Genomic DNA, 13673 nt, shown 5'->3' on the forward strand with positions numbered 1-13673 from the left:
TGTTCTCGATGGTTGCCGGAAACTATCACCTCCAAAGGTCGTGTGCGATGAGTAATAAGGGTCAAATTTTGCCCATCCAATGACGAGACCTGGAGTGGTTCGGGTAAATGATCCACAGGTACACGAAGCTGGTCCACAACCGCTTGATCAATAAGATTAAAATCAGAACCTGAATCTACTAGAGCCGAAACATCAAAAACTCTCCTGGTCAAATATCAAAGTAAGAGGTAGACAACAACGAGAACCAGATGAAACCTTAACAGTCTCCCGGGGAATAGATCCCAACTTGTCCACCGATCCCCCCGTTAAGAGCGGCGGACTCGATCTTTTGGCCGAACAGGACAATCTCTGAGGAAATGACCATCACCTCCACAATAAAGACATAAGTTCTCTGAGAATCGCTGCTGACGTTCCTTCTTGGAGAGACCCACCTGCCCCAACTGCATGGGTTCGGGAGGAGGTGTAAAGGAACGGGGTTCCCTCCTGATAGGAAAAGAAGCTGTGGAGGTGGATGGTTGCAAGGCAAGGTTGGACTTAACCCGATCTCGGCTGCGTAACCGAGAGTCCAAGCGAATAGCTAGCGCGACAAACTCCTCAAAGTCCTCTGGTTCCTCTACCCGAGCTAATTCGTCCTTTAATGACTCGTCTAGAGCCTGAAAGAAAGCTGCCTTTAACGGTCTCGGCTGCCAACCTGCAACCGCAGCAAATGTACGAAACTCCACAGAAAAATCCGAAACTCGACGACCCGCGCTGTTTCAAGGTGAGGAGATGTCGAGACTGTTGTGCCGAATCCAACTCCGGTGCAAAAATTGTCTTAAATTCAGTAATGAAATCCTGAAAAGTTGTCCCAAATGACTGACAATCAGGGAATCTAGCCTCAGCCCACCTAAGAGCCCTACCCGTTAACAGGCGTAAAACGTAAGATATCCTTACCTCATCAGAGGCGAAAGTCTGGGGTGAACGGTTGAACACCAGGTTGCACTGGAAAAGAAAACCTCCGCAACTTCCGTCGTCACCGGAGAATTTGTCCGGAGAAGGTGACGCGCCCTCAAGTGATGGAGTCCAAGCCTGATTCTCCATGCTCGGAGCGTCAGAAGGCGGGGTTGCGAGACCTTGAGTGACAAGTGACGTCTTCGCGGAAGTAACTGTGTCCACTAGTAGGCTAACCTGCGCGGCTAACCTCTGAAGTTGTTCCTGAGTGGAATTCACAGCAAAACCTAACGTCTGCATCTGTTCTTGATGTGCGGCTAACTGCCGCCCGAACGTATCTGCTGGACTTTGGTGGCCGAAGCCTTCTTCTGTCATGGTTTTCAGATGACGAGCCCACATGCAGATACGAACGGGAGGCAAAACGCAGTTTTAAGTTCTTTTATTAAAGGAAAAATAAGCAGGTTTATGGACGGACTACTGGTACACGGCTGGGTCAGAACGTCAAGGCTGGAGAGACTGTAAGAGAGAGAGCACGTGAGTTCTTCATAATGAAAGCCAGAAAAACCAACTAAGAGTTGCGCTGCTTACCATTAGGCAGGGCGGACCTAACCGGGAAGAAGTAGCGTCAGGAGATCTCTATGTGACTACTCTGATGGAGATAGGTGGCTAGTGGCTGAGGGCGGCAGATGTAGCTGGTGAGGAATCCGAGATGACCTCATCGGCAGCGGTTGACAGATGGATTGACCAGAGTGAGCACAGAACCGACAGAACCCGGGAAAGGGGGATCTCAGCCCTCGCTGGGTAATTTCCAGGAAGTATGAGGGGAGCGCCAGAGCAAAATCTGAGCCGACAGGTCTGCTGGTCTGTTTCTTCGGACGAGGCGTCAAGACAGGTGAGTGCATCCAAGCACCAAAATCTGGAGCACAGAGAGGTACAAAAATTACTCAAAAAGATGAGCAACAAAAAACTCACAAGCTGGTTTCCGAGAGTTGGGACAGAGGCCACGTCGTACCACGACTGGTTAAGGCTCCGGCGTCTTCCATCTGCCAGTGCTCTGCTTAAGAAGCCAGAGGAAGCCGCCTGCAACGAGCTGCAGGTGTGGACCACGCCTCCTCAGCCAACTAGGCACACCTGCGGAGTAGAGTTAGCAGCCAACACAGAGAATCCTGACAACGACATGATGTTTTAGAACAAATGGATGAACCATCTTGCCTGCAGGATGGACCTCAAACTCAAGTGGAAGAGATGGCTGGGGAAAACAATAGAGAACATGAACTGAGACGGTCACACAGGACGGTGAGACCAGCAGAGAGACTGACATATGACATTCTGGGACAGCCATCCTATCACCCTGTCAAGGTTGAAGTGAAACCTCTCATGTGTCCCACATCTGTGCCTGTAGCTCAGAACGTTATGGCTTATCTTTACCCCATCCAACCCCAGTCCCAGTGTTATAACTGGTACACTCCTGTACATTAAGTCTTCCCAGTACGTAAAATGTCAGGAGACATTTATTTTAAGTGGGGGAGAGTGTAGAGACTTGGAATTTTGTGTAGGTAAAAACAGCGACCCCATTTAATGTTATTTTATTATTTGCTTTACATAAAATGCACATGATACCATTTTAACTTGCAATGAGTAACCGCTATACCTATGCTTGCCACCAGGGGGGCGATGCGCAACTGATAGAGAGTAGAGCTGCACACTGGCCTAGGAAGAATAAATCCTCTCACTTAAAAGTTATCATCAGCTCAACCCGTGTGCTGTCTTTATTCTTTATCACAGGTTGGTTGGTTGGTTGGTTGATAACGTATGCCCTCCGAGCTGAGCCTTGGAGGAGTAACACCTGCGTTCAGCCCAGTTCAGGTGAGGGTTGTGGAGACGCAACCAAGGAAAGCCGAGAACTACGGAAGCGTATCGAATAGAGAACACATAAAAAGTAATGTGCTTCCTCTGATTTCCTGAAATCACTAATTCTAGGGACTTAGTTCAATGGGTCACTTTAGGTAGGCTTCCCCCGTCTAGGGCACAAACCAGGAGTGGGGAGGGTAGAGGTTCCAACTCTATTTATGCCTGCTGGACGAACGCGGAATCAATGAGATTAAAGCTGCAGCCTGAATCAATCAAGGCTGACAAAGAAAAATGTACTTGGGCAGAAATAATTGCAGCAGGCAGGCAAAGTCATGGGGGAGAGGATACAGGAGGAGCTTTTGGGTCTGCCGAGCTCCCCACTAGAATCGACGGACCTGGTCTTTTGATCGTTCGGGGCACGATGCAATAAAATGATCCGAAGATCCGCAATAAATGCATTGGTTTTGTTCACGGCATACATTGCGCTCCTCAGGAGTGAGATGGAGCCAGCCAATTTGCATAGGCTCGGAGGCAGAGCAGGAGTTAATATTGGGGGCGGGGGCGGGGCCGGCGCACGCCACACGAACCTGTCATAGTGGGCCTGCCTTCTGCTTCTGAGCTGATTATTGCCCAAATATGGGCAATAATGGCTGCCTGATATCCCAACAACAATTTATGTTTTTATTTTTTTACTGATTAACTCTAAATTCATTAAATCACCACAAACGTATTAGTTTTAGGTATAGATAATGATCCACTGAGTTTTTCCTTGTTGACCAGACTTTTCCTTTAAAATCGAGATTCATAAATTGGGGCCAAACATTCATTGTCAGGGTGTCTAAATCAACAAGATCAACACCTCTTTGGGTGTTTCAACTGGTATATTTGACAATTCATGATTTGCAAAGACAAAGTGATTCAAGTTTTGATGGTCTCTTCATCATTACCTTTATCTCTTTCTATAGATTATCTTTCTCATTCAATTCAAGACTTTCCCTATGCATTATCATCTAGGTCTATATTGAAAAACCTACAGTAAAGTAATGAAATGTTGAATCTGGATGTAATGTAGAAATTCCTTCAATATAAACCAAAATAAATGTTACATTACCTGCCAGAAGCTGGAATAAATCTTTATAAAAGAGACAACAGTATTTGCACACCTCACGTAGTAGCTCAAATAAATATTTTAATCTAAATATTTTAGGCTAAAATGAGTAAACGCTACTGATGGATATTTGGGTTAACTAAATAGAGTGTGGGAGATTATTTAACTATTGAACCTTAAAAAAAAGACTCAGGGAGATTAGGTTTCTCTGCTTGCCAACTTTAATTCAACTTCACACGTACACTGGGTGTGAGCAAAAGGTTCTGATTACATACACTGGACATACCTTTTTTATAGCCCACAGATGTGTGTGCGTTACATTAAGAACCTCTGTGTATCCATTGGTGTGTGTTGCATCCTAATAGTGTCCACATGCTTCCAGCCTTTTTTGGCAGACATGGTGTTATTTCTGGGAACAGTTTCACAAACGTTGCAAAACAGATAACTTTATCTTAATAGTTGACATCTGTTTGGGAATGTCATGTTGCGGTCATGTTCTGGCCTTTTACTCCCTTTACCTCGTTGCCAAGGACAGTCTGACCTCATTGAGGTTTACCAGACCTCATTGAGGTTTACCAAACCTCAATGAGGTTGATTCTGCATATAAAGTAGGAATTCCTTCAATATAAACCAAAGAAAATTGTACATTACATGCCAGAAGTTGGAATAAATCTTTATAAAAGAGACAACAGTATTTTCACACCTCATGTAGTAGCTCAAGTAAATATTTTAATCTAAATATTTTAGGCTAAAATGAGTAGATGCTACTGATGGATTTTTGGGTTAACTAAATAGGGCAATGTCACATGTCATTGTTTCTAAAATGGCATTTTTCTGAGCTGCATCATGGGTACTTGTTAAAATTATTTCTAAGAGCAAGCAATAAAAGAGCATTAAATTAGAGTTACTCATTCCTGTATCAACCCGGATATATATATATATATATATATATATATATATATATATATATATATATATATACAGTGTGCGATTTGCAAAAAAAAAAAAAACAGAGGGGTGGATCATTTCCTTGAATAATCACATAATGTCGATAGGTAACTCGAGATTAATTGCAAATTAATTGTATGTTTTATCCTTTTATTTCTGAAAGTGTAATAGCCTCTTTTTGGGCCTTTTAATATGCAATTTTGCAATAAATGACACTAATAAAATACATGCTTGTACAAAAAATATTTTTATTTTGTTATTTTTCAAGCACTTTTGAAAATTGGAATGAAAACATCCTAGTGCCAAATGTTAAACTCTGGACTATAATGGCTAAATGACTAATCATGACACCCTGATGTGTACACAATGTGTAAAGAAATTTGTAAGTAAATACCATGCCGATATATTTTTCTGCCTCTTAAACAAAGATAGACATGGTATTAGGCATTAATACATTTCAATAAAGTCACAAGTTTTATTGTTCGTTTTTTCACTCTCTCTCACTCACATCTAATTCTGAGCTTTCACACCAACAATAACTTCTTTGAATATTTTTGCTTGCTGTTTATATCCATATTCATACAGTTTAAGCCTGGAAAAAGGTTTTAAATCTCCAGGTCATTCCAGTCTTACACTTTGCTTGCAACTGTGCAGGAGCTTAATACCCTGAATGAGACTGTTTAGCAACTGTTTAGTAACTCCAGGTCCTTTATTTGGCAACGTAATTCAGTCTTAATTTGTCAAATACAGAGAAAACAAATTAATAAGCATTAAAGTACGGTTTATGGGTTTGGTTTCTGCAATGTTATCAGCATGTTAAAAACTCATCTTCAGAACCAATGTCTGCTCAAAATGGTGATCTGCACCAAGTAATCTACTTTTGCACCGTAAACTGCAGAAAATACGTGCAGAGTTGCTCTGTCTACCTTTAGTACCGACGGCTCCTATGGCGGAGGGATATTTCAGCTGGAGTGTCTAGTGAAGGCAGGTCTCTTAATAACCGCTGTTTCGTCACTTATTTTAGAGCCCAAATAAGCGATTTCACTTTCAGAAGCGTACCCAAAAAAACAGCAACCCGTAACTTATAAAATTTAGAAGCGCCTTTAGAATAAAAGAAGCCCAAAGTCGCATGAAATGAACAGCCTGTGCAACAGTGAGCTCTCTTGAAACTACGGAAAGCGCCGAGGGTGAAAGAAACACAGTCCGGGAGCGCGGTGGGGAAAAATATTAGGGAACGGTGTGTGTGTTTTGACGCGCGATTAACGGCGACAACAAAAAATTTCGGCGTTGTGGTCTTACGCGTTAAAACTGACAGCCCTAATTTATATACATTTTTAAATTCAGACCAGAGGGGGGGAGGAATGTATCCTCCCCAGGGATCAAACATGAATGACCAGAGGGGGGGACGTCACAAACAGAGCAAATCGCACCCGGCAAATCGCACCCAGTATATATATATATATATATATATATATATATATATATATATATATATATATATATATATATATATATATATATATATATATATATATATATATATATATATATTACGTCTGGGCAACGATTAAAATCTTTTATCGCGATTAATTGCATAATTTGCCTGATTAATCATGATTAATCGCATTGAATGCTCAAACTCCAAGAATGAATTCAAAAGTAGTGTAAAGAGCACTTTTATTTTAATGTTCTGCTGCCATATGAACAAAAGTGTTGTAACATTTGTAGCACTTATCAGCAACACATATTTAGTGTAAAGCTCAACTTAAACATGTAAAACAAAAAATAGCAATAATAAAAAATTAAAGCTTATTGCCACTGACAGGAATTCATTGAATTGTTTGGTGATGTCTACAGTGTGACCGACTTTTCAGCTGTTAAACTATCACAAGAGGATGTCCAGGCGCCCAGTTTACTAGTAGAACCGTGGAACAACATACCAACGTTCAGCTCAAATGATGGCTTTAGTGTCGAGGGCTTATTAAGACTGGAAAACGGGCCGAGTTCATAGAACGATAAGTCGATGTTTTTCTCCTGCTCGGCGTTCATGGCGTCATCGGACGTTTTTTTTTCTGTTTGTAGTCACCGTCCAGGAATCGGTAAAAATTATCCGGGCCGCCGAACAATTTAGTCCGGTCCGGTGGCCAAATGCATTATCATTATTCAACGGCTGTATCTCCTCGCTTCATCGACTGGTCTGCACCAGATTTGTTGTGAGTCACGGGGGAGCGCTGCCAAACGCGTTTGTGTGAATCGCCCGGTGGACAGGCGGGAAAAGTGCGTGACAGCATCTGCGGCAGCGGTGCGCGAACCCCGCCGGCCGGCCGGCACCGCAGCGGTGGCCAATAGACCGGAGCGGCGCTTGGCTGCGAGGGCCGATCGACGCCGCTTGCGGCTTTAACATCATTCATATGCGGCCTATCAGCGTACCTCGAGTCGCTGTTGCACGTTCCATAGCAACAATGTTTAAAAACCATGGTTAGGAGACGTCTTAGACTTAGAAAAAGCGGTAGTTTTACTGAGTAAAACCATGGGTAACGTACAGCGAAAGAGTGGAGGAAAACGCATATTTGCCCTACCTGTACCCCGTGATGTGACGTCACGTTCTAAAAATAGCTCGCTCGCGGTACGCCATTCCTGCGGGATACACTGCCTTCTCCATGTCAGCTTTGTTTTTTTCCACGTTTTACTTTTTCCAGCCAGCACCTTTCTTCCTGTTTGAATCCGTGGCTGGGCTGACAGCGAGGTTATTGGCGCATTATCGCCACCTACTGTTCTGATTCAAACCCCTACACCGCAGCAACAGACCTTCACAAAATAAAAACATGTGAGCAACATGCGTTAATGCGCGTTAAAGTAAATATCGCCGTTAATAGTCTAATGAATTAACGCGAAATTAACGCGTTAATTTCGCGATATATAACAGCCCTAATATCTATATATATATATATCTATATCTATATATATATATATATATATCTATATATATATATATATATATATATATATATATATATATATGAATATGAATGTATATATGAATATGAGAGTCATGGCTAGTTGTTGATGGCATTAAATTTATTTCTAAGAGCATTTTTAGAGTATTAAAAGGCCTTAAATTAGAATTACTCATTACTGTATATTTCAGGGGTCGGCAACCCGCGGCTCCGGAGCCGCATGCGGCTCTTTCATCCTTATACTGCAGCTCTGAGTGGCTTGGGAAAATAAATTACTAAAAAAAAACCTAAGTATTTAATTTAAGTCAGTGTTTCCCGCAGCACTATCTTGGCCAAACTCACGCTACTGCCTCGCCCACGTTCCAAACCCCCCCAAAAAAAACAGAAGTTTTAATTCATTGCCAGGCCCAGACATTAAAACAGCATTGATAACTCTACGTCTGATAACACTGAATTGCAGCACCCTCTGGTTGGTTATATTACTACGCCATGGCAGAGGAGTAATTTTCATTGATCATCCGAGGAGACGTGTGGGGGGAAAAAAAACGTCTTTGTCGTCATCATCATCGGTGAACTATATGTGAAAAGGTAAGTAGTTAATTAAAACTGATAATAGAAAATTCATATCTGCCTTGTGTGCTCTGACAAATTAAGATAGGATTTAGTTTTATGTATTCAATTCGACCCCTCCACCCTGGCAGTCATCCGCTCAAAACTGGTTTCGGCTGACAACTCACCGCCTCGCCTAAGCAAATTCCTGCGGGAAACACTGTAAGTGTATTTTATTTGTGTTAGTTCTTTAATATTTTAGTCCTAAATTGGAAGAATATTGTGATTTTGACATATTAGAATAAATATGTCATTGTTTTTTGTCGCTCAAAATTAACGTCATACTTGCGAAAGCCGGTTTATGCGCCAAAACGCCGTCCATTTGTCACGACTTTCAACCCCAGTGTTGAAGCCGTCATGTTTCCCCGGGTTCGTTAATTCGTGTGCCGGACTTTAAAATAATAACTCAGCCATTGACGCAGAATTCCATTTCACCTTTGCAAAAGGAGGAGATGATACACCTGCCGACTGCGGGCAACAACTCTTGTCTCTCTCCCGCTCAGGCTGGTTTTTATTAAAGTTAGAACATAGATTATACAAAGTCACACAATGAATGACGCACATATCCTATCGCTATCTTACTCCCTAATAACTACCTTCCCTCATTATTTTCTCCAGCTGCATGTGAACCGGAGTTTCTGTTCTTTCTCACTGCCTCGGACTGGCCTTGAAAGTTCTCCTGATACTCATACACAGAACCTATTCACATTCTCTTCTTCTGATAAACAGACAGGCCTCAAAGCAAATATATTGCACATTAAAAGCATGTTATACCTTCATAAATGTGTACTAAAAAATTAATCAAAGTTAATACATTCCACACCAGCAAGGCCAAGTATGGAGAAATGTAAGAAAATAAAAATATCTGAAGAAAATAGAACATTCAATGATGCCTGGGCAGATTCATATGCATTTACCTCTGGTGAGAGTGGCCTACCAGTATGCCTAATTTGTGGAGAAAAACTGTCTAACAATAAACGGTCAAATGTGGCAAGACATTTCAACAATACACAGAGGGAGAAGAGAGAAAAAAAGCTGTTTCGGAAATGATGCGAAAGGCTGATCTGACGAAAACTCACTTCAAGAAGTGGGTGAAGTCTGCAAATTCAACTACATATGCAAGTTTTGTGGCCGCTCAGGAAATAGTCAGGCATGGGAAACCGTTCACAGATGGAGATTATATGAAACAATCATTACTTAAGATTTCAGAACACCTATTCGCGGACTTTAAAAACAAGCATGAAATTGTGCAGAAAATCAGAGAGATGCCTCTCTCTGCGAAGACTGTCCACGACAAAACCATAAAAATGGCAGAAAATATCACAAAACAGCAAATTAAAGACATCAATTCAGCTGCAGCATACTCAATCGCCTGTGATGAGTCCAAAGACAAAAGTGACATTGAACAAATAGTGCTGTTCTGCCGATATGTGAACTCTGCTGGACCACAGGAAGAAATGGTTGGGCTGATACCACTAAAAGGCCAGACACAGGGGGAGGACATCTGTGAGGCTGTGCTTGATTGTTTACGAGCCAAAGAAAGAAAAACAACCCCCCTAGTGTCAGTGGCTACTGATGGGGCACAGAGTATGACTGGAGTGCACAGGGGCTTTGTGGCCTTGCAGCAGAAGTCACTGGATACAAAGCTGCTCACTTTTCACTGCATCCTGCACCAAGAGGCATTGTTCGTGCAAACTTTTCAATTAGAATGCACAGAGGTCATGAATGTTTTCATTCAGATTGTCAATAAAATAATGGCAAAAGGTTTAAATCACCGCCTGTTCCGTTCGTTACTGGATGAGGTGGACAGCACATACTCTGATCTCCTGCTGCACAATAGAGTCCGATGGCTGTCCAGAGGGGAGTTGCTGAAACGTTTTGCTGCATGTCTGGGAGAGGTGAAAACTTTCATGAGCAGCAAAGGCCTCACCTTTCCTGAGCTGGAACAGCCAGAGTGGCTGGAAAAGCTGCACTTCATGGTGGACATGACAGCGAACCTGAACATGCTGAACACAACTCTTCAGGGGAGAGGAGGCACAGCGCTACGCATGCTGGAGGAGGTGTTAGCGTTTGAGCGCAAACTGACAGTTTTAGCCAGAGATTTACAGAGAGGCACACTGTCTCACTTCCCCTCTTTAAGGGAGAAACAAGCTCACAACGTGATCAATTCAGAATATTTGCAGTCTGCAATTACCACAATGCAAGCATCATTTGGCAAACGATTCCGTGAGTTCAGAGAGGGAAAAAACACATTGTCCTTCCCCGTCACTCCCTGAACATCGATCCATCCCTGCTAAATGTGACTGCATTTGCAGGTGTAAGTCAACCTGATCTGGAGCTGGAGCTGGCTGACATAGCTGACAAAGACATGTGGGTATCCAAATTCAAACACTTGACAGAGGACCTTGAAGATGTTGCCCGTCAGAAGGTCACTCTCGCTCAGAATCACAAATGGAGTGATATTAAGAAACTTCCAAGACCGGACAAACTCATGTTTGAAACATGGAATGCCATCCCCGACACCTACATGAACATGAAGACATATGCCTTTGGAGTCCTGTCGATCTTCGGATCCACATATGTATGTGACCAGCTATTCTCCACCATGAACTACATTAAAAACAAAAACCTCTCACGCCTCACAGATGACAACTTACAGTCCTGCATAAAGATGAGAGTGACTTCGTACAGCCCCGATGTGCAAACGCTGTGCGCAGAGGTTCAGGAGCAGAAGTCCCATTAACCAGGTTAAATAAATATTTATGCAGATATTTTGCAAATATTTATTTATATCATCTAAACCTTCTACCTGTATGTTAGACCCAATCCCAACCAAGTTGTTTAAGGAGGTATTCCCTCTGATCAGTGGTCCTATTTTAGACATGATTAATCTATCCTTGGTAAATGGATATGTACCACAGGCTTTTAAAGTAGCTGTTATTAAACCTTTACTTAAGAAACCATCTCTTGATCAAGATGAGTTAGTAAATTACAGATCTATATCTAATCTTCTGTTCTTATCTAAAATTCTTGAGAAAGTAGTTGCTAATCAACTATGTGAACATTTACAAAGTAATGACCTACTTGAGGAGTTTCAGTCAGGCTTCAGGGCTCATCATAGCACTGAAAAACCTCTGGTGAAGGTCACCAATGATATTCTCATGGCCTCAGATAATGGACTTGTGTCTATACTTGTCCTGTTAGATCTCAGTGCTGCATTTGACACAGTTGATCACAATATTCTCCTACAAAGACTTGAGCATACTGTAGGGATTAAGGGAAAAGCATTAGGCTGGTTTAAATCTTATCTGTCGGACAGATTCCAGTTTGTTCATGTTAATAATAAATCTTCCTCAAACTCTAGGGTCACTTGTGGAGTACCACAGGATTCAGTCCTTGGACCAATTCTATTTACTATATATTTGCTTCCGATTGTCAAAATTATCAGACAGCATGGGATTAATTTCCACTGTTATGCTGATGACACTCAGCCTTATTTATCCATAAATCTTGATGAATCCAATCAGTTACTTCGACTGCAGTCATGTCTTGATGACATCAAAAGCTGGATGACTTTAAATTTCCTGCATTTAAATTCTGACAAGACAGAAGTTGTAAGCTTTGGGCCAGAGTCTTCAAAAAATAAAGTTCTTAATCAATCACCTAATCTGGATGGCATTAACTTGGCCTCTGGTAATAAAGTTAAAAATCTTGGTGTTGTTTTCAACCAAGACATGTCATTTAAATCCCATATTAAACAGGTTTCCAGAGTTTCCTTTTTTTCACCTCCGGAATATCGCCAAAATTAGAAACATTCTGTCCAGGGGTGATGCTGAAAAACTAGTCCATGCATTTGTTACTTCAAGGCTGGACTATTGTAATTCTTTACTATCACGAAGTCCACAAAATGCAGTTTGAAGTCTTAAGCTGATCCAAAATGCTGCGGCAAGAGTTCTGATGAAAATCAACAAGAGGGATCATATTTCTCCAATTTTAGCTTCCCTTCATTGGCTTCCTGTTAAATCAAGAATAGAATTTAAAATTCTCCTTCTAACGTATAAAGCCCTTAATAATCAAGCTCCATCATATATCAGAGCTCTGATTACCCCGTATGTTCCTAACAGAGCACTTCGCTCTCAGACTGCAGGTCTGCTGGTGGTTCCTAGAGTCTCTAAAAGTAGAATGGGAGGCAGATCCTTTAGCTATCAGGCTCCTCTCCTGTGGAACCAACTCCCAGTTTTGGTCCGTGAGGCAGACACCCTATCTATTTTTAAGACTAATCTTAAAACTTTCCTTTTTGACAAAGCTTACAGTGGTTCATGTTACCCTGAGCTATCTCTATAGTTGTACTGTGATAGGCCTAGGCTGCTGGAGGACATCAGGGTCTAATTTTCTCACTCTACTGATTTCTACTGTTCTTCAGTCTACTGTTCTCCAGTTTTGCATTGTATTACATTGAAATGACTGTCGTCAGTTCAGCTTTTAACTTTTTGCTCTCTCTCTTTTTCTTCATAGTAGGTACACCTGGTCTGGCGTTCTGTTAACTGTGACATCATCCAGAGATGACGGCTCACCCGCTACTACCATCTAATGTAAAACAGATTACTAGATCAATGTGTGCTTCTGTGCTTTTTTTGTCTCTCTTGTTGTGTCTCTGCTCTGTCTTCTGTAACCCCAGTCGGTCGAGGCAGATGACCGTTCATACTGAGCCCGGTTCTGCCGGAAGTTTTCCTTCCCGTTAATGGGGAGTTTTTCTTCCCATTATCGCTTCATGCTTGCTCAGTATGAGGGATTGCAGCAAAGCCATGTACAATGCAGACGACTCTCCCTGTGACTCTATGGTTCCCCAGGAGTGAATGCTGCTTGTCGGGACTTTGATGCAATCAACTGTTTTCCTTATATGGGACATTTTTGACCAATCTGTATAATCTGACCCAATCTGTATAATATGATTGAACTTGATTTTGTAAAGTGCCTTGAGATGACATGTTTCATGATTTGGCGCTATATAAATAAAATTGAATTGAATTGAATTTTACATTGTTTAGTGACACAGTGCTTTTTTTCCCCAATTTATTTTTTAAATTCAGGTCAAGGCTCCGCAACATGCTCTGAAAGCTCAAAGGCGATATAAGGATGACAGCTCACAGCATTTTTTTGCTTTTGTTTGCTACATGGATAATTTAAGTTTAGCTTTTTAATTTATTTGAAAGAGACATTCAGACATTGTATTATTTTTTCAAGAATTCAAAATGTTCAAAATGTGTTTA

General features: G+C 41.7%; 1 protein-coding gene and 1 long non-coding RNA gene across 2 annotated transcripts in view; both read right to left on the reverse strand.

Annotated features, from left to right (window-relative positions):
- Positions 1-13673, reverse strand: part of LOC105917636 (glutamate receptor ionotropic, kainate 2) — a 1028886-nt gene that overhangs the window by 174494 nt on the left and 840719 nt on the right. The gene's annotated exons all lie outside the window — the stretch shown is intronic.
- LOC118558163 lies at positions 1354-1572 on the reverse strand. Its single transcript, XR_004928193.1, has 2 exons — positions 1519-1572; positions 1354-1446 (listed from the first exon to the last, which is right to left on the reverse strand). It is a non-coding gene; the product is annotated as an uncharacterized LOC118558163 (long non-coding RNA).

Source organism: Fundulus heteroclitus, chromosome 3 (assembly GCF_011125445.2).
Source record: "Fundulus heteroclitus isolate FHET01 chromosome 3, MU-UCD_Fhet_4.1, whole genome shotgun sequence".
Classification (NCBI taxonomy): domain Eukaryota; kingdom Metazoa; phylum Chordata; class Actinopteri; order Cyprinodontiformes; family Fundulidae; genus Fundulus; species Fundulus heteroclitus.